At 39.3% G+C, this 21,295-nt stretch overlaps 1 non-coding gene across 1 annotated transcript; it reads right to left on the minus strand.

Moving 5' to 3' along the window:
• Positions 1-3,820: 3,820 nt before the first annotated feature.
• On the minus strand, positions 3,821-3,924 carry LOC120074874 (small nucleolar RNA R71). Its single transcript, XR_005481153.2, has one exon. It is a non-coding gene; the product is annotated as a small nucleolar RNA R71 (small nucleolar RNA).
• Between the last annotated feature and the right edge of the window lie 17,371 nt (positions 3,925-21,295).

Consider the following 21,295-nt stretch of genomic DNA (forward strand, 5'->3'; position numbering starts at 1 on the left):
GGAGGAGTTCGTGATCGAGGCGATCACTCAGGACGAGCGTGGTGTTCGTGCTGTTGCTGAGGAGTTTGTGGCCGAGGCGATTGTTGAGGATGAGCGCGAAGTGTTCGTGCTGTGTTGCGGTCATGTAGATCGAGCATTCGAAGTTGCTATTGTTCGAGCGTTCGTACGCAACGGAGCGTGGAGATGCTTCTGCCATCTGTTAGTATGGTTTTTCCTTTTGTGCATTTGTAACTTTCATGCTGTAATTTCTATATGAATTGTATAACTGTTTTTTTTGGAAGTCAACTGTAAATGTAATGTTTATTTATGATTGTGATTTGGAATAATCTTGTTTTCGCTGCTCATGAAAATCTCGAATCCGATTTCCTTCAACGTGAATAACTGACTAAACTCTTTAGTTAGGGATCCACCATCCGTTAACTGCCGAGCACTTCAATAAAGACCGTAGCAACACTCTCCTTACTATAGATATGTTTTGTATCCATATCAACCAATCAACAGTGCGATAATCCTTCACAGATCGCTCGTAAGTACAAGTGGGCCAATTAACCGTTTTGTCCCTCTAGTTAGATCTAACTCCTTAAGTACCACTGATTTCTTTAATGAACATAAGTCATAGTCCTACTATGACTAAGTCCTCTCTTCCAAAGAGAAGCTGTGGCCACTATGTTCGAGACTTGGAATCAGCCCTTAAGGGAGCAATCTATCTATTTACCCCTGCTTCGGGGAATGAGAGAATTTCATCTTGTGTAATTGAGTTCCCAGCTCCCAAATAAGAAAAATTCCCAAAAAGTTAGGCATGTTGAGTTGGCAATCTGGCCACTCTCACCCATACTAATCATAGAACCACCCTCAAAGGCAGATGTTCCCAAAATACTCAAGATAAAGGTCATGTCACCTATGGTCGTTTTGGTGAGATGTAAGTCTCAAGTATCAGCGGCATTATATAAAGAGATGAATCATCTCGTGGTTCGATCTTATACACACTCTTTGTATAGGACACCCCCGCTCGCACGTCTCCATATGAATGGTCATGATCAACCATATGTAGTAGCTCACAACACTTGTAAACCTCTACAAAGCGGGCCGTATCCGTAGTGTCACCAAGATCAGGTATCCTTCCTTAATCCTTATACTATAGACCTTTTTAGATTATCACTTAAGGCATGATCCACTTGTATATCTCATATACATGATTAAGTTTACATACAATAACCATGGAGCTTTGTTTATTGGATTTGAGTAAATACTAAATAAAATAACTTTTATTTTATTCATAACAATGTGTACAGTTTACAAACTACGCGAGCCCGAGAGAATTAGGACACCAATCCCAACAATCTCCCACTTGCTCTAATGCCTCTAGAGACTAATGTACAATATACAAAAAACTAAGACATACTCTATACCTCAATATCATCTCTCACTTGCCCTAGACAAAATACCGCATATCCCTTAGACCCAGACCCTCTAGATGACCCTCGAACATTTTAGCCGTAAGAGCCTTTGTAAATGGATCAGTAACATTGTACTCCGACACGATCTTCATGACTATTACATCACCGTGATGCACAATCTCCCTGATCAAGTGGTATTTCCGTTCGATATGTTTGCCTCTACGATGACTCCGAGGTTCCTTCGAATTTTCCACAGCCCCGCTGTTATCACAATAAAGAGTGATCGACAAATCCATATTTGGAACAACTTCCAAATCTATAATGAATTTCCTTAGCCAAACAACCTCCTTAGTTGCTTCACAAGCGACTACGTATTCGGCTTCCATAGTGGAATCCGCGATGCATCCTTGCTTGATGCTTCACAACCTCCATTCAGAGTGAACACTGACCCTAATGTCGATTTACGAGAATCTCTATCAGTCTGAAAGTCAGAGTCTATGTATCTCGTAAGGATTAAATCCTTATCTCCATACACGAACATGTAGTCCATTGTTCTCCGAAGATACTTGAGGATCGTCTTGACAGCCGTCCAGTGATCTAATCCTGGATAGGACTGATAACGACTGATAATCCCTACTGCATAGTAAATGTCGGGTCTGGTATACAACATTGCATACATTAAGCTTCCAAGAGCTAAAGGATAGGGAATCTGTCTCATCTCCTCAACCTCTTGAGATGTCTTAGGACATTGATCCTTAAACAAAACGATTCCATGCCTGAAGGGTAACAAACCCCTTTTAGAATCCTACATCTTGTACCTGATCAACATTTGATCGTGTACGATGCTTGAGACAAGGCTAACTAATTGTTCTTACATTCCTGAATGATATGGATCCCTAGAACATACTGCTCCTCATCCAAATCTTTCATTTGGAACTGGGCAGCTAGCCACTTCTTAATGTCAGTCAGAAACCCTATATCATTCCCAATGAGTAGGATATCATCCACATACAGTACCAGGAAAGCTACTAAGTTGTTGACGATCTTCTTGTAAACACAAGGCTGATCAACGTTCTGATCAAAACCAAACGATTTAACCACACTGTCAAATCTAATGTTCCATGATCTGGACGCTTGTTTCAGCCCATAAATGGACCTATTAAGCTTGCAAACTCTTTGCTCTTGATTTGGAAAAATAAACCCCTCTAGTTGAGCCATGTAGATGGTCTTCTCAAGATTACCATTAAGAAAAGCAGTCTTGACGTCCATTTGCCATATCTTATAATCATAAAATGTGGCAATGGATAGGAGTATCTTGATAGACTTGAGCATGACAACAGGTGAGAAAGTTTCCTCATAGTCCACTCCCTCGACCTGGGTATAACCCTTTGCCATGAGTCTAGCCTTAAAGGTTTGCACTTTTCCATCTACACTTCGTTTTCGCTTGTAAGTTTTACCCCATTAGGCTAATCCACAAGCTCCCAAACTTGATTGAAGTACATAGACTTCATTTCCTGTTTCATGGCCTTAATGCACTCATCCTTTGAACGTCAATAGTGGAGTGTCGTGCATTCTGTTGTACATTTCTAACGCACCAACACGTTACAAATACATAAACACATAAAAGCATCAATGCATCATCTATACTTAGAACTTATTTTTTCAATTTATTTTATACAATACACCCCCAGCTCAAATCACGATAGCAACGAACAAGTTTTTAGTGCCGTTGTCGGGGATTCAGAAATAAAACTAACCAAAAAATTCATTGTGTCTTTTGTAGGAACACTTTAATCGAGGGAGTATTACAAGCCAAGCCTAAGCTTGTGAACGTTTATGAGCAGAGAGAGCACTCTTGAATTCATGTACGACCCCGAGATTGAAAGTACCTTCCGACGTAGAAACCGATCTAGTCGTCGTCGAAGGTTGAGGCAACAACTTCTCAGACATCAGAACAGGCAACGAGCAATGGGGGAAGAAAGGAAAATCAGAACTTAGCTTAGCAACTAGCTCATGCTGTACAAAATCCGATCCTAATGGCAAACAGCAGCACGCATCCCATGAGGGAGTATGCGTCCCCTGTACTGTATGATTTCTCTCCAGGAATCATATACCCAACGCCAGATGGGAAGAGGTTCGAGATGAAATCTGTAATGCTTCAAATGCTCCAGACTGCTGGACAATTTGGGGGTGGTCGTGGTGAAGATCCTCACGCCCACATGAAGTGTTTCCTAGAAACGTGTAATTTATTTGTGATTACTGGAATCACCCCAGAGGCGATCAAGCTGTCTTTGTTCCCCTATTCTTTGCGTGATGACGTAAAACAATGGGTAAGCTTACTATAGCTTGGTGAAATCACCACCTGGGAGAAGTTGGTGGAAAAATTTATGCAAAAATACTTCCCACCTACCACCAACGCGAGGAGGCGTCGAGAGATTATGAACTTTGAACAAGAAGAAGCTGAGACCTTAAGCGCCGCATGGGAGCATTTTAAGGGATTGGTAAAAAATTGCCCAAATCATGGACTATCACTAAATATCCAGATGGAGACTTTTTATGGTGGATTGAATAGAGCATTGCAGATGGCAGCCGACGTAGCGGCAGCTGGTAGAATTATGGATAAATCTTACACTAGGCTAAAGAGATATTAGACCACATTGCTAAGCACAACATGGAATGGGTGGATGATACGTATGATAGAAGAGCTAACAGGAAGAAGAGATCTCAGAATGTTAGTTCTATCGATTCCAACGCAATAGCCACACTTTCTGCACAAGTGGCTATGATGACCAGCCTTTTGTAGAACATATCACTAGAAAACGCATCAAATTAGCAAAAAGTGAACCAGGTAGAAGCGTTCGGGCGCCCATGGTTAGCTGTGTGGGCTATGGAGATCCTCATTCTTATGTTGATTGCCCACAAAACCCGTAGTCAGTATGCTTAATTAAAAATAGCCCATTTTCCAATACATATAATCTTAGATGGAGAAACCATCCAAATTTTTCTTGGACAGGAGGAAATCATCAGGAACATCACCCAGGGGCGAAACAACAGCAAAGGCAAGGACCGCCGCTTGCATTTCAACCAACGCATCAGCCACACCAATAACCCTTTAATAGAGAAGGACAGGCATCGATCTCAGGATCTCCGCTTGAGAACCTATTAAAGGAGTACATAACCCAGAATGACGCGTTGCTGAAAAGCCAGGCGTCGTCTATCAGAAGCCTGGAAATAACGGTAGGGTAGATAGCAAGCAAGTTGAAGAACAGGTAGCCTAGAGATTTTCCTAGAAACACTAAAACACATGGGAACAACAATGGAAAGAAGCAATGTCATGCGGTAACATTGCAAAGTGGAAAAGCTCTTGAAGAAAGAAAAATGAATCCAAGAAACAACAGTAAAAAAGAATGCAACACACGTTCAATGGCAGTAGAAGATCAAGAAGAAAGAACGCCTGAGACCACAAGCCATTCAGAACCAGGTACGTCTAACATAGGAAAATCTGCGGTGCCGCTGAACGCGCCATCCTCTAGACGTCTGATGAAGAAGAATGATGAACAAACATTCAAGCGCTTTCTTGAGCTCTTAAGGCAATTGCATATCAATATTCCACTTATAGAGGCCTTGGAGCAAATGCCAAAATATGTAAAAAAATTTAAAGACATTTTGATGAAGAAAAGAAGAGTCAGCGAAATGGAAGTAATCGTGCTAATGCAGGAGTGCAACGCGTTAGTAAGCAACAGTCTACCTAAGAAACAGAAGGACCTGGGAGCTTCACAGTTCCATGCTCGATAGAAGGGTTGGATGTGAGACATGCGTTGTGCGATTTGGGAGCTAGCATTAATCTCATGCCACTCTCAATCTTTAAGAAACTGGGAATTGGTGAAACACAACCCACTTTTGTTACTCTTCAACTTGCTGACAGAACAATCAAGTACCCAGAAGGAAAGATTGAAGACGTTCTGGTAAAGGTTGACAACTTCATATTCCCAACAGATTTTATCATCTTGGACTATGAAGCAGATAATGAGGTACCAATTATCCTTGGATGCCCCTTCTTAGCTACTGGGAAAGTTTTAATTATCGTGCATAAAGAAGAATTAACTATGCGCGTAGATAATCAAGAGGTGAAATTTAATGTGTTAAACGCATTAAAGTTCCCAGATAGTGAAGATTGTCAGCTGAACAGTTTAGAGTTGCCTGAAGAGGAGACCCATGTGTGTGAAGTCCTCGCGTTGAAGGAGAACCTGAAAGAACCAGAGCCGCAAAGTCTGAGTGAGCGGCAGACGAAACCAACGCGTCCATCATTAGAGGAACCACCAGAACTTGAATTGAAACCGTTACCTAGTCACCTGAAATATGCCTTCCTTGGAACAAACAAAACTTTACCTATAATTATTTCCGCGAATCTTACTGAGCCTAACAAACACTCTCTTTTGCAGATGCTGAAAAAGCACATGCGTGCAATAGGTTGGATGCTAGCGAATATCCATGGCATCAGCTCATCTTATTGCATGTATAAGATCAGGCTAGAAGAAGGGAAGTCGGGATCGATTGAGCCTCAAAGAAGGCTGAACCCCATAATGAAGGAAGTGGTCAAGAAAGAAATCTTAAAATGGCTGGACGAGGGAGTGATCTATCCTATATCAAATAGTAGCTGGGTAAGCCCAGTCCAATGCGTTCCCAAGAAAGGGGGAACAATTGTGATAATCAATAGCAATAATGACCTCATACCTTCGAGGACTGTCACAGGCTGGCACAAGTGTATGGACTATAGGAAGCTCAACGCGGCAACTAAGAAAAACCACTTCCTCCTTCCTTTCATTGACCAAATGCTTGATAGACTTGTTGGCAAAGAATTTTACTGTTTTCTTGATGGATACTCTGGTTATAACCAGATTGGGATTGACCCAGAAGATCAAGAAAAGACAACATTTACATATCCCTTTGGAACGTTTGTATTCAGACGCATGCCCTTTGGGTTATATAATGCACCTGGAACATTCCAAAGGTGTATGATGGCTATCTTCTCTGACTTTTTAGAAAAGACCGTTGAAGTCTTCATGGACGATTTCTCAGTCTTTGGAAACTCATTCCAATCATGCCTAGATAATTTGGAGGCCATCCTTGCTCGATGCGAGGAAACAAACCTTGTGCCAAATTGGGAAAAATGTCACTTCATGGTGACTGAAGGAATTGTCTTAGGCCACAAAGTATCTAAAGCTGGGTTTAAAATAGATGAAGCCAAGATAGATGTCATAACTAAACTTCCACCACCATCAAATGTTAAAGCTCTACGAAGTTTTCTAGGGCATGCTAGCTTCTATCGAAGGCTCGTTAAAGGATTTTCTCAAATTGCGCGACCTCTAAGTGCATTACTAGAGGCGAACTGGCCCTACAATTTCAATCAAGACTGTTGTGACGCGTTTGGAACTTTGAAATATGTGTTGACTATAGCTCTGGTACTGATAGCACCAGATTTGACGCAACGTTTTATTCTCATGTACGACGCGAGTGATGTTACAGTAGGAACAATGTTAGGGCAGAAGAAAGGAAATTTGATACATCCCATCTCTTATGCATCCAAAACACTAAATGACTCTCAGGAACACTACACAACCACTGAAAAAGAATGTTGGCTATAGTGTTTGGCATCGAGAAGTTCAGATCTTATTTAGTTGGTGCGTCAGCCACCATCTACACAAATCACTCAGCCATAAAGTTCCTGATAAGTAAAAAGGAAGCGAAGCCAAGATTAATAAGATGGGTGCAGCTGTTATAGGAATTTGATATTGATATTCAGGACAGAAAGGGAACCGAGAACTAGGTGGCTGACCACCTATCCAGGCTAGAAAATCAAGAAATGCAAGATCAAGAAAGTGAAATCAAGGATGCATTTCCTGATGAAAGTTTGTTCAGAGTAGAAGGCAGAGAACCTTGGTACACGGACATAGTCAATTATTTAACCACCAAGCAATTCCCTAGGAACTTCAACTCTCAGCAAAAGAAACGGTTAGTACATGACAGCAAATTTTATTTTTGGGATGAACCATTTCTCTATAAATAAGGCCCTAACTCCATAATGCGTCAATGCATTCCGGAGGAGGAGACACAACGCATCTTGGCTGAGTGTCATGACTCTCCTTACGGAGGGTATTTCGTTGGGCAAAGAACTGTTGCGAAGATCCTTCAAAGTGGATACTTCTGGCCCACCCTCTTTAAAGACACGAGGGAGTTTGTTTGTAAATGTGACCCCTGCCAACGCACTGAGAATATTTCTTCAAGGGACGCAATGCCCTTGAACAATATTCTCGAAGTTGAATTATTTGATGTTTGGGGGTATTGATTTTATGGTACCTTTTCCCCTGTCCTGTGACCAACAATATATCCTGCTTGCAGTAGACTATTTATCAAAGTGGGTAGAAGCAGTAGCTTGTGCTAGAAATGATGCGTCCACTGTTTCTAAGTTTCTTACCAGGAACATCTTGACACGCTTTGGAATGCCAAGAGCCCTGATAAGTGATGAAGGTATGCATTTCATTAATTGCATCATTTCTAAATTAATAATGTTAGGCACAAGATCACTACCGCCTACCACCCACAAACAAACGGTCAAGCTGAAGAAATCAAATCTATCCTGGAGAAAGTTGTCAACCCATCGTGGAAAGACTAGGCACAGAGGCTGGATGAAGCGCTCTGGGCCTACAGGACTGCCTACAAGATCCCCATAGGTATGTCTCCATACTTTCTAGTATTTGGAAAAGCTTGTCACTTACCCCTAGAGTTGGAGCACAAGGCTTTTTGGGCAGTTAAGAAGCTAAATTTGAACTTGGACGCCGCGGGCGCTCAACGAAAACTTCAGCTCAATGAGCTTGAGAAGTGGCGATTGAACGCATACGAGAACAACAAGCTCTACAAAGAGAAGACAAAACGTTGGCACGACCAACACATTAGTAAGAAAGAGCTTGTTGTTGGCCAAAAAATTCTGTTGTTCAATTCACGTTTGCATTTGTTCCCAGGGAAGTTAAAATCCAGGTGGTCAGGACCCTTTATCATTAAAACAGTCTTTCCATATGGAGTAGTGGAATTAACACGGGAGGATGGCACCAACACGTTCAAAGTAAATGGCCAAAGAGTTAAGCCATACTTTGAAGATGGCATGGAACGTCAAAAGTCATCTCTCGCACTACGCGAAGCCAGTTAGGCCCGCATCGAAGCATCCCTATGTTCGCATCGATATATATTCTAGGGATGCTTCCTCTTTCCTTGTTCTTTTTGCAATATGTATTTTACCAATGCGTTTGAGTTTGTTGGTTTGTTTGTTTGTCTATGTTTTAAGATTGATTGTTCTTTGTTATTGTCTTCATAAGTTAGAAATTTTACTTGTTTTTTTTTTTAAAAAAAAAGTTGTATATAATCGGGATGGGAATAACGGACACATCAGACTTAAGTATAATGCATGGCCCCAGTTGAAGGGACGCGTCTCGAAAATACAAAGCACTCGAGTGCTTAGAAACCCAAGAATGTCCCTTCGACTTTGCATTTATTACGGAGGTCAGGTACCGCCTAATGTCACCCCACTTTCTTTCCCTTGCCTATAAGAATCAAAACGCTTCGTTTTCTTCTTCTCTCTCATTTACTTCGAGCCCTCTATGAAAGCAAAAGAAAAAAGCCCTAGCCCTCTCATTTTCCCTCACCGCCGTTCTGCTCAAACATCTCTCCGGCCACAATGTCGTCAGTATCTGATAGTCAGAATTAAATGATGAGCTTTGAAAATAACTCGCCGATAATTTCTTTCTCCTTCTCGTCTATTTCAGTTTCACCTCCCCCAAGCCCTAGAAAAACCTCAAAAGCTTCTGTCCAATCCAAATCTTTGCACGGTGGAGCAACCTTCACCTCCCAGTGACCATCTCGATCAAAGCCTACCACAATACCCACAAAACCTCTTTCTAAAACCACCAAAGCCATCGCAACCCTTCCTTCTAAGACTCCTCAACCAAAAGCCAAAGCCCAAAACCCCTTCAAAGTCGAGGCAGTTTCCATCATCTACAACTACCAATAAACCATATACCAAGCCTACCCCACCACCATTCATTCCAAATATAACTCCAGTGGGTACAACGTATGACCCCATTCCAGCCTACCTTCATAACGCCTCATCATCAGCCGTGTGTCCACCTCCTCCACTTTCAATCCAACCCATGGCCACCATCTACCCAATTGAAACAGACGCGTCCAGCCAACCACCGTGTTCACCCATCGACATCTCATCCCCTGGATCACCTCATACCCCATCAGGCAGCCCTTCATTTACTCCACCTAGGCCCAGTTCTCCTACGTCAGATCATAACCTTGAAGAGTTAATGGAATTGGCTCGACTGGACGAGTAGAAAGTGTTTGGAGCCATTTTGGCAAGCCTCAATCAAGGCCAAGAGGAAGAGTAAGTGATGCGTTCCAACCCACCTAACGCATCACTTGAATTGGACAAAGCGGAACGGTATGCTATGATGCTCGAAGCAGAATTAGAAGAAGAAGATGGAGAAGAAGAAGAAAGGAGATTTGGCCCAGATGCGTCTCAATCACGCCAAACTGACGCGAATGAAGAGCTCTCAAGAGAAAAGAGAGTGACAAGAAAGAGAAAATTAATCTTGGAGGAAGAAGATGATCAATCAGCATCCGGTCCTGAGGATGTAACTCATAGGAGTTGCTCAAGGCATGACGCGTTAGAGAATGACTTGGAAGACTATCAGCTCGCAAAGCAAGGGTGAAGGAAGACAGCTCTCCAAAGGGAATTGGAGAACGAATTGAGAGAGCTAGCACGGGAAGCGAAGGAACATGTGGCGAGAAAACGCAAGGTAACCTACGCGTTACCTAAGAAGACCACGGGAAGAAAGCGTCAGTTCAATGATATCCTTGTAGAGAAAGACTTTTTTCCCGAGCGCAACCTACCACCAGTATACATAAGAGAAACCATAAATGCAATGGGTTGGGGTCAGTTCTGCATTGGGCACACAAGAATTTGGCCCAAACTCGTCCGCATGTTCTACAACAGTGAGTTTGACATGGAAAAGAATACAACATTTGTTGATGGGGTATTAGTGCGCTTCTCAACCGACAAGATCAATGAAGTGTTCAAAATCGATAGTAATCTGGACGCAGAAGGTAACCTCATCTTGGAGCAACCAACGCCGAGCCAACTTGAAGATGCGTTAAGAGTGGTAGCTAAGCCTAGAAACAAGTGGAAAACATCTAGAAATGGAGCAAAGATGCTAGCTTCCAGGAACTTAAACCCAGACGCGAATCTATGGTATTATCTGATCAAAAAGAGCATCATGCCTTCAACGCATGATGAAACATTGTCGAAAGAACGCGTCTTGGCTACCTATTGTATCATGCAGTGCATCCCTTTAAATGTAAGAAGAATAATAAGGGATCAGATCAAGGGCATCAAAACCAAACCAAGAGGACAACTGTATTTTCCATGGCTGATCTGTGCATTGTGTGAACGCGGGGGCATCCTTCTAGGGATGATCATTGATAACTTGTAGAAATACAAGTTATTTATGCTGCCTTATTCAGATATTACGGCCAAAAGCGAGTAAATATGTGTCGATTGTATGAAAATTAACTAAGAAATACAACAATTATAAATTATCGCAATTACATTCACTAACGTCATTAAGATGGTAGAAGAGGATATTTCTACTCTGTTTTGCAGGAAACCAAGTCACCACTTGCGATCAAGGCTCAACGAGAAACTGAACAATGCATCTCTGTCACATTGCGCCTGTCAGTCAACAATGAAGAGATGATTAACGCAATGACGGTGCGATGTGACAGTTGATCCCGAGCTGAATTTTAACTGCATGCGGTTATAAAAACAACATCGCATGCGAGCACCCAATCGAAAGGTGCAGCTGAGCAACGCAAATGCGGAGGATTGTGACACGTGTACAACTAACCGTTGTGCAGATTTGACGGTCTGATTGCATAATAGAAGGAATATTTATTCCTCCATCTTCGGAATTTCCATAACAATAAGTGGAGTTCACAAGCCAAGAGTCAAAGCTTTTCACCTATAAATATCCCTATAGAATTCAGAGAAGATACACTTGATAAGATGGCTAATTGATGCTAGATTATTGAGAGAGAGGCTGAGTTGAGTACTAATCGGAAGAAATCCGGGAAGAGAAGAGACAAGGCCGAGAGGTGAGTCTCAGTGTAATTCGGCCAAATCCCTGCCGTGAAGCTCTGTGCTTAGATCCTTGCTATCGGTTGAGCAAGCCTTAGAGGGAAGCTCATCCTTCCGTATGATCCATCCACGTCGGGCAAGCAAATCTCCATCCAGATCGGCACCAAGACGTTGGCACTTATTTGTACTTGTTACTAACTCTATTTCATCAATTGTATTTCATTCTCTTAATCACTTCATTCACAAATCATGTATCAGACGCTAAATAGTTTTATTGAATGTCTCGATCATTTCCATTTCCACTTCTCTGTCTATTTCCGTTCCTCCATTAATCATTTTCTCCATGAAGTTTTCTTAATCCCTTGGTAATTAAGATGAATTAAATGAGTTACTTAATCTGTGATAAAGAGATAAATGCATTTAGCTAAGGCATGCTAGACGACATCTTTAGAAGTGAAGATGCCATTCTAATCTATCGAGAGAAGGCTAGAAGAATGTGTTAACTAAAACGAGTAGTACTTCCAGAGATGGAAACAACCTTGCGTTCATTACGCTCGTCCCTGTTTCACCACAGAGACGTGGGAACGCAGCCGATCACTGAGAGGTGTACGCCAAGGGAAAAGTGGAATCATACTTGTATCTTTAATGCAATTAAGGAACTTGCGTTGTTTGTATTAATTATCTTTTCTGTTTCTGCTTCACACATAAGACTTTCCACCGCATAACACGATCTTTGTATAATCTTCACAGTTAGCCTCAACCTCGGTATCTTATCGCAATTTATTTTATTATCAAATTTTTACCACTTTACATTACTTTATCGCATGTTTAAATACTTGTACACAACTCTTTTATAAATTGAAAAAAACCATTGGTCGCATGTATCACAAACATAATGCAATAACCTCAAACAGTCTCTGTGTTTGACCTCGGATCACACCGAGAAACTTGCGGTGGAATTACACTTGGTTCCAACGTAAGGAAACTTGTGACAACACACAACATACTACAAGAACATTCATTATTAACGCATATCTTGAAGTAGTATCGCATGGACTTAAACCTTGCATTGTAGTTTTTATATCTAAAATTTATGTCAACAATCATAAAGAGATCGATGGTCTGATGGACATTAAGTTAATCAGACGTTTACTTCGTGGTTCGTCGCATCAGCCTGCCTTACCTCCCAAAGAAGTGGCAACCAGACCGCGATCATCTAAATGCACCCCCAAAAGAAGACGCGTCCGGATAGTTGAATAGTGATGAAGCATCAGAGCGTGAAGATTACGAAGCAGAGCTTGAACTTACGGATGAAGAAGCACAACCAACCCTAAACCTCACCCTCTATGACTCACCAATGGCCCTACCAGAAGGGAGTCTTGATCAAACGCACCAAGAACCTACTAATATAGATCAAGACATCCCTTGTTTCCTTCCTTCGCCCTCACTAAGTCCAATTCCCAATTTTGTGCCTCCTCCAACCATCTTTGAACCAACTGGATTATGATCGAGTAATGCAGTAAATTTTGAAGACTCAGTTGGGAGAAATGAAGAACCAGCACCACCTCAATGCAGGACTGCCCTTGAAGAGTTGAAAACTTTCATCAGTGATCAACTCAGACCATTGGCCGCGTCCATCGAAGGTCTTCAGCAACAAAATCGGGTTCTAAGAGATTACCTAAGGCAGCAAACAAGAAGGATGCAAGACCAATTCGTTTATACAACGCAGTACACCAATCAGGTCTTGGTTGGAATGTTTGCCCTGCCTCCATTGCATGTTCATCTTAGAAACCCTTTACGCTTTATGGATGAAGACTCTGGAGAAGAACGCAGGGATGACGCGCTAGCACAATGAAGTTTTGGGGTGTTGGGTTATTTTGTATTTTAATTTACTTGATGACCTTTTGTATTAGTTTGACTTGTTTGTTTATTCTATATTATTCCATGAAAATGAATGAGAAATTTCTATCATTTTGTTCCTTGTGTTTGACCTTAACATACTCTTTTTTTTTTTGTCTTTAGCTATTTTCTAAGTCTTGTGTTTTGCCTTACATCAATGATATCAACAATATGAAATCTATAAGTATAGAGTAGGTGTTAGGAAAATCAACAAGGCCTGAACTTATCTAAAAAGACTATATATTTTCTTTCTAACGTATGCAAGCTTTAAATCAAAACTCCTTTCGAACTCTCAAAGCCTTTTCCAAATTTTGTTTCTCTTTTAGCAATGAGGATTTAGCTCATCTCTAAATTTGAGGATGAGCGAAATCCGAGTTAAGACGCATCAAACGAGTACATTATAAAGAAAGGGAACAAAATAAGAAAATTGTTAAACATAACTCCTCTGTCATTACTTCAAAAGAAAAACCTCAAAGTGACATAAGTAAAAAGTTGGAACAGGCACTTAGCCATAGTTGGATGCTCGCATGACACCCGTGGGGGCAAGCCAAAACGAAGTTAAGTCTCCTAGACCAATGCGTCCCATAGAACTCCTCTATCTAGTCTAAAGAAATTGTATCCTGAAATGCATGAATATTAGATATGAGTTTAGTTGTGAAGGGTTCTCACCCATAGTTGGATGCTCGCATGACACCCGTGGGGGCAAGCCAAAACGAAAGTGGGATACCTAGAACAACGCATGGGTATTGAAAATTCATAATTTTATTTTTTCTTTTTATCCGACATTTATCTTAAAAAAAGCATCTAACACGTTGCTGGTTTAGAAAAAATGGAAATGCTTTGAGAAGCGAAAGAAGTTGTTGATAAAAGGCTTGCTGCACCTGAAACTAAACATTATTCCTTTTAGAAAAGAGTCAATATGTGTTACATTTTCCAAACTCTTGTCTCCAACTTATAATTGAATATGATGAGAGGTGAACTCTGCACACCTAAGACAAAAGAGATAACAAAGAATTATTTTGGAATGCTTGAGGACAAGCATTGTTCAAATTTTGGGGTGGTGATAACTTGTAGAAATACAAGTTATTTTGGCTCTTAAGTTGGAACAACTAAGGTTTTTAATGATAAATTCTCCTCTTTTTTAGTAGAAACGCATGGAATTACTCAAACATTAACAAACTCATGCAAAAGAAGTTTTATTACTAAATACTGCAGCATTAACACATTGTATTAAAGGATTTCAACAAGAAGCTAACGCATAACCAAGGTGTGTTGCAGGCAAAAGTTCTAATGCATGGGCCATGCATCGGAGGGAATTCAACGCAGAGAAGATTCATTGATGCAGGCTGTTTGTGTCAAATCACCACTTGTAAGTATGGGCACCTGCAGCAGGCGGCGTCTAAAAAGCTTCTGAGTGTTAGACGGCTGACCAGGACATGGACTTTAATGTTGTCCATCACCAAGCTGGAGATGACCAACACCTATAAATGGATGAAATCCCTTCAGAATATACACACATACATATACAGTACATAGAAATATTCAAGATTCTCACTTTCTATATTAGCGTAGTCGTAGTTTTAGTTCTTTAGAAGCTGTGCTGTGGTGCCAAGATGATCAGAAGGGTTGAGAACCATCATCACCGCCGGTCAAGGAGTGGACAAGCCAAGCTTGAGAATGACACTTCGTCCAATTCCTATACAAGTGATTGTACATAACTAGATTGAGCCAAAGAGATACAAGAGATTGTACTCTGTGGCTTGACTCAGTTCCTTTCATCTCATTTATCGCTTTCATTTCATCTGATTAAATATTGCTTTTGTAAAGACAATCTGCTTCTTTATAAAATTCATATATTTGATCCATTATACTTTGCCATTGTTTATTTCTTGTTTATGTTGAATGCATCTGTACTTTATGCAAAATATCATTTCAAACGCTTAAGCCATCATGATCAATTGGTAAAAACATCTTTAACTTAGACTATTCGAGAGAATAACTAAGTTGCATCAAGTAGAACGCCTAGTACATCTGGAGATAGACTTACTGGTGTTTATTGCATTTTGTGTTCGACGCATGCATCCTAGAGATAGGTTTTTTATGTTATTCGCATTGAGAAGTGTTGAATAAAGTCTAACACATAAGCAAAGATAAGCAAGCCATCTCATCCATATCACATTCTGGTTTGTGTACATTCATCTTAGATCGACGCATACCACTTATATTAAAATCCATTTTCGCATGATCCATTACTCACTATTCAACTCTTTTGTATATTCTTGCACAGGCACAATACCATAGTGTAAATAACACATTTCTCTCATACATTTAGGAAACCCCTACAATAGCTATAAAGCAAGGTCTGCGTTAGCTTAACTGAATCCTTGAGTTTGACCCTGGACTTACCAGGAACCTAAATTGGATTTATACTTGGGTCTAGTTAAGGAAAACTTGAATGTCAATAGTGGCATGTCGTGCATTCTGTTGCACATCTCTAACGCACCAACGCGTTACAAATACATAAACACATCAAAGCATCAACGCATCATCTATACTTAGAACTTATTTTTCCAATTTATTTTATACAATACACTCCCAACTCGAATCATGATAGCAACGAACAATAACCCTCCCACTACGTCGAGGCAATCTCAACTCTTGAGTTGGTTGACTAGATGTACCGCCCTCAACAACTCTTATTGATCTGTTAGTCTGTTCAACAACTCTTGTTGAACCCTCAGTAATCTCAATCTCACTAGAAATATCATGTAAAACAAGCTTACTTCGTGGTTTATGATCCATGATGTGGTTTTCTTCCAAGAAGATAGCATTTTTAGAGACAAATACTTTGTTCTCACTCGGATTATAGAAGTATCCACCTCTCGTTTCCCTGGGTAGCCTTCAACGAGGCAAACTTTTGAACGTGGTTCCAACTTCTTCGGGTTAGTCACAAGCAAATGGGTTGGACACCCCCAAATCCTGAAGTGGTGTAAACTACCTTTACTAACTCTCCACAGCTCAAAAGGTGTTTCAGAAACACTTTTTGAGGGAACGTTCTTTAGAATATAACATGTAGTCTCCACTACAAAACCCCAAAACGAGTCTGAAAGATGAGCATAACTCATCATAGACTGAACCATGTCCAACAAGGTTCTATTTCTCCTTTTCGATACACCATTCTGCTGAGGTATACCTGGGGCCGAGAGTTGAGACGTAATTCCATATTCTATCATATAATTCTGGAATTGGAGATCCATATACTCTCCACTACGATCAGATCTTAGTGTTTTTATCTTCTTACATAACAAGTTTTCAACTTCAGCCTTATACTCCTTGAACTTGTCAAGGGCTTCAGACTTACATTGCATTAGTTAGAGATAACCGTACCTTGAAAGAAATCAGACATGAGGATTTTCATGAGCAGCAGAATGATCATTCCAAATTCCATTCAAAATTGAACACTAACAATTACAGTCAAGAAATAGAAACTTACAGGTCATGTACAATACAAAATTACAACATGCTTTACAATGAGATCAAGGGATAAAGTATACATACCTTTGAAGACTCATTCTTCAAACTCCCTCGATCACGAATGCTCGATCAGTCTTCAAGACGACAACACACGAATGCTCGAACACAACGACCGCAATACAACATGATCAACAACAACCACCACACGAACACCGCGAACACACCACGAACGACCTCCAAAACCTCGAACTCAGTCAAGTTGAGTGAAGACACCACCACAAAGGTTACCTTGGTATTCTCGGTGTGAGAATCCAAAAGTGTGGGCTCTGTATGGACTTGGTTAGAGGCTGAGACTGGAGGAATAACAATCGTGTAGACGATTGAGCAAGTGGGAGATGAGAAGTGTCTATTGTATAGACAAATGCTCAATCGTTTAGAAGAAGGCAATCTACCGTATAAAAAAGCCCTGCGATCGTTAACTACGATTAACTGAGTGAACTATCATATAGTAACACTCCACAATCGTTTAGTCTCTTTGTCAGCTATCGTTTAGTGAAAGCAATTCACTTGATAGCATTCCGTGAGTTCCTTTCTGAGAATAGCAACTCTTCTAAATTTAGAAAAACACTTTTCCTATTACCTCACAGTTACCATAAAACCACTAATAACCTCCCACTCAATTGGTTATTGGAGAAAAAGAGATAATTATCCAATAATTAATATAATTATAAATAAATATGACAACCAACTTACCATATTATATATATAACCTATAGTTTTAATATTTCATCTCATGAAACATACAAACCATAGCTCATTTTCTATTTTATGGTAATTAATGTAAATCATATTTACATTAATCCTCCACTTAATGTATCCCATACATCATACCAATCATATCATATATAATCGAATTTACTCTTGTCAATTTGAACATTTCAAATCAACTCCAAGAACTGATTCTTAACTTGAATTGATTGAGCTACCAAGGGGACCTTATGGACCTGTAGTTTGAAGCTCCGATGGTACGTTAATAACTGACTAAACTCTTTAGTCACAGGATCCACCATCCGTTAACTATCGGGCACTCCACTAAAGACCGACGACTGCACTCTCCTTACTACAGATATATTTTGTGTCCATATCAACCAATCAATATTGCGATAACCCTTCATAGATCGCTCGTAAGTACAGTTGAGCCTATTAACCATTTTGCCCCTGTAGTTACATCTAACTCCTTAAGTACCACTAATCTCTCTAATGAACATAAGTCATAGTCCTACAATGACTAAGTTTTCTCTTCCAAAGAGAAGCTGTGGCCACTATGTTGAAGACCCAGAATCAGCCCTTAAGAAAACAATCTGTCTACTTACCCTTGCTTCGGAGAATGAGTGAATTCCATCTTTTGTAACTGAGTTCCCAGCTTCCAAATCAGACAAATCCCAAAAAAGGTTGGCATGTTGAGTTGGCAATCTGGCCACTCTCAACCATACTAATCAAAGGACTGCCCTCAAAGGCAGAAGTTCCCAAAACACTCAGGATTAAGGTCATGTCACCTATGGTCGTTTAGGTGAGATGTAAGTCTCAAGTATCAACGACATTATATAAAGAGACGAATCATCTCGTGGTCTAGTCTTATACAAACTCTTTATAATAGGACACCCCCGCTCGCATTTCTCCACATGAATGGTTAGAATCAACCATATATAGTAGTTTACAACACTTGTAAACCTCTACAAAGTGGGTCGTATCTATAGTGTCACCAGGATCAGATATCCCTCCTTAATCCTTATACTACAGACCTTTTTAGGTTATCACTTAGGACATGATCCACTTATATATCTCATATACATGCTTAAGTCTACATACAATAACCATGGAGCTTTGTTATTGGATATGAGTAAATGCTAAATAAAATAACTCTTATTTTATTCATAACAACGTGTACAGTTTACAAACTACGAGACTTTTGGAGAATTAGGACACCAATCCCAATAGTAACCACAGACGAGTGTTAGAGGAATAACATTGTAAATAACCTCATTTGATAACCTCAAAGGAAAAGAGTAAGTAATCTCCTAAGGAGAGACATGACCTTACTTTTAAATGCTTAGTTGAACTATACACTTTTTATACTAACTTTCACATCAGAATGTGGTGTGCTCAACACCACAAGATACAAAGAAGTTTCACGCAAGTCGGCTCGAAAATTGAGACTAGACCAAAATAAGCAGGCCAATAACCAAGCCCATGAGAGGCTCACAATAACAACAAACACATGCTAATTTTCTCCCAAAAAATTTACATGATAATAAAATGATTTTTTCTATTTGGCCTAACCAAAAATGAATTCAAACTTTTAAAACTATATAGTACAAATTAAAACAACACACAAACGATAATAATGAAAAAAAAATCACATTTTTGTGAACTTTAGGAGTATAATGGGAACATGGATACCAATAAAATATAATATAATATAATAATAAAATCAATAAATATTAAAATAAATAAAACAACAAAAGATGAATTTCTCTACTTTCTCTAATATTTTTTGATTGACAATCAATATGTGTGTGTCTTCCAAAACCCACAAAATGCCACTGTTTATAGGTAATTGGCAAGTAGGAGGTGGATTTTATGGACTCTAACAATGTGTAATCTTGAGACACATGAATAACATATAGCATAATGGATAAGTAACATATGGGCAATGGACATTATACCTGATTTAACATATTTATAATAGTCATCCTTTATATGAAATATGCCTACTCAAAACCTTACTAGGAAAAAAACCCACTGGAAAAAATTTTAGTGAAGGAAAAATAATACATATTTCATATAATTTGATACTCTTAATAAGAATACAATATATTTACTTCCCCTCATGGAAATATCACTGAAGATCTCTAGGTCGTTGCATTCTAATATTGTGTACCAATTTTTCAAAGGTGACGATTGGTAATGATTTTGTAAATAAATCTGCCAGGTTATCGTTCGAACAAATTTATTGTACAGTGATGTCACCATTTTCCTCAAGATCATGAGTATAAAAAAAAAGCTTTGGTGAAATATGCTTTGTTCTATCTTCTTTAATATATTCTCCTTTAATTTGGGATATGCATGTTTTGTTGTCTTCGTATGATATTGTTGGAAGATTTTTAATAGAAGACAAACCACATGTTTCACGAATGTACTGTGTCATTGATCTTAGCCATACACATTCTCAACTAGCCTCTGAATTGCAAAAATTTCAGCATGATTTGAGGAAGTGGTTGTTATGGTTTGTTTCAACCATCGTCATGATATAGCAATTTCTCCACACGTGAATAGATAACTTGTTTGAGATCTAGTTTTATGTGGATCAGATAAATATCCAGAATCTGCATAGCCAACCAGATCAAAATTTAATTTATTTGAATAAAAAAAACTATATCGATCGTTCTTTGGAGATAACGGAATATATGCTTTATTCTGTTTCAATATCTTTTTATTGTAGAAAAACGATATCTTACTAATAAATTTAATGAAAATGCTTTTTTTGGTCTTGTATTATTAGCAAGATACATAAGTGCACTAATTGCATTAAGATATGGTACTTTAGGACCAAGAAGTTCTTCATTATTATCTTGAGGTCAAAATATATCTTTCTTCACATCTAGTGAACGAGCTTCCATTGGAATGTTCTATGGATGTGCTTTGTCCATATATAACCTTTTCAAAATTTTTCCTGTATAAGTTGACAGATGAATAGATATCCCATTTGCTAAATGCTCAATTTGTAAACCAAGACAAAATTTTATTTCTACGGGGTTTGCTATGACTTTTGACTACCGTCCGACCGTGACTGAGGCTTTTGCTTCTGTTCAATATATAATGACGATCCTCCGGTATGGAGTTTCGTTTTGTTGTTACGCACCCCGGGTCAAAAAGCCAAAATAAATGATTTTAGCCCTTCTCAAATAAAAAGAAAACGGATTCTTGAACCCCTTTCACGCTCATGTCACGTCGAGGTACTGCAGAAGAAAAAATGGAAAAATCCGATCCAATTTTTTTCTAAGATCTTTTATCTCAAATTCTTTCTTAAGATATTTTATTATCTTTGAAAGCTCTTCAGGAGTTCCAATTATATTTAAATCATCAACATATATAGTTATAATAGTAAATTCTTATTGTGATTTCTTTATAAAAACACACGGATATATTGGATTATTTTGATATCCTTCTTTCAACAAATATTCACTCAGACGATTGTACCACATTTATCCTGATTGTTTTAATCCCTATAATGACCTCTATAACTTTATTGAATACAATTCCCATAAATTTG

The sequence above is a fragment of the Benincasa hispida genome, chromosome 3, assembly GCF_027475165.1.
Source record: "Benincasa hispida cultivar pf3 chromosome 3, pf3_genome.v1.1, whole genome shotgun sequence".
Classification (NCBI taxonomy): domain Eukaryota; kingdom Viridiplantae; phylum Streptophyta; class Magnoliopsida; order Cucurbitales; family Cucurbitaceae; genus Benincasa; species Benincasa hispida.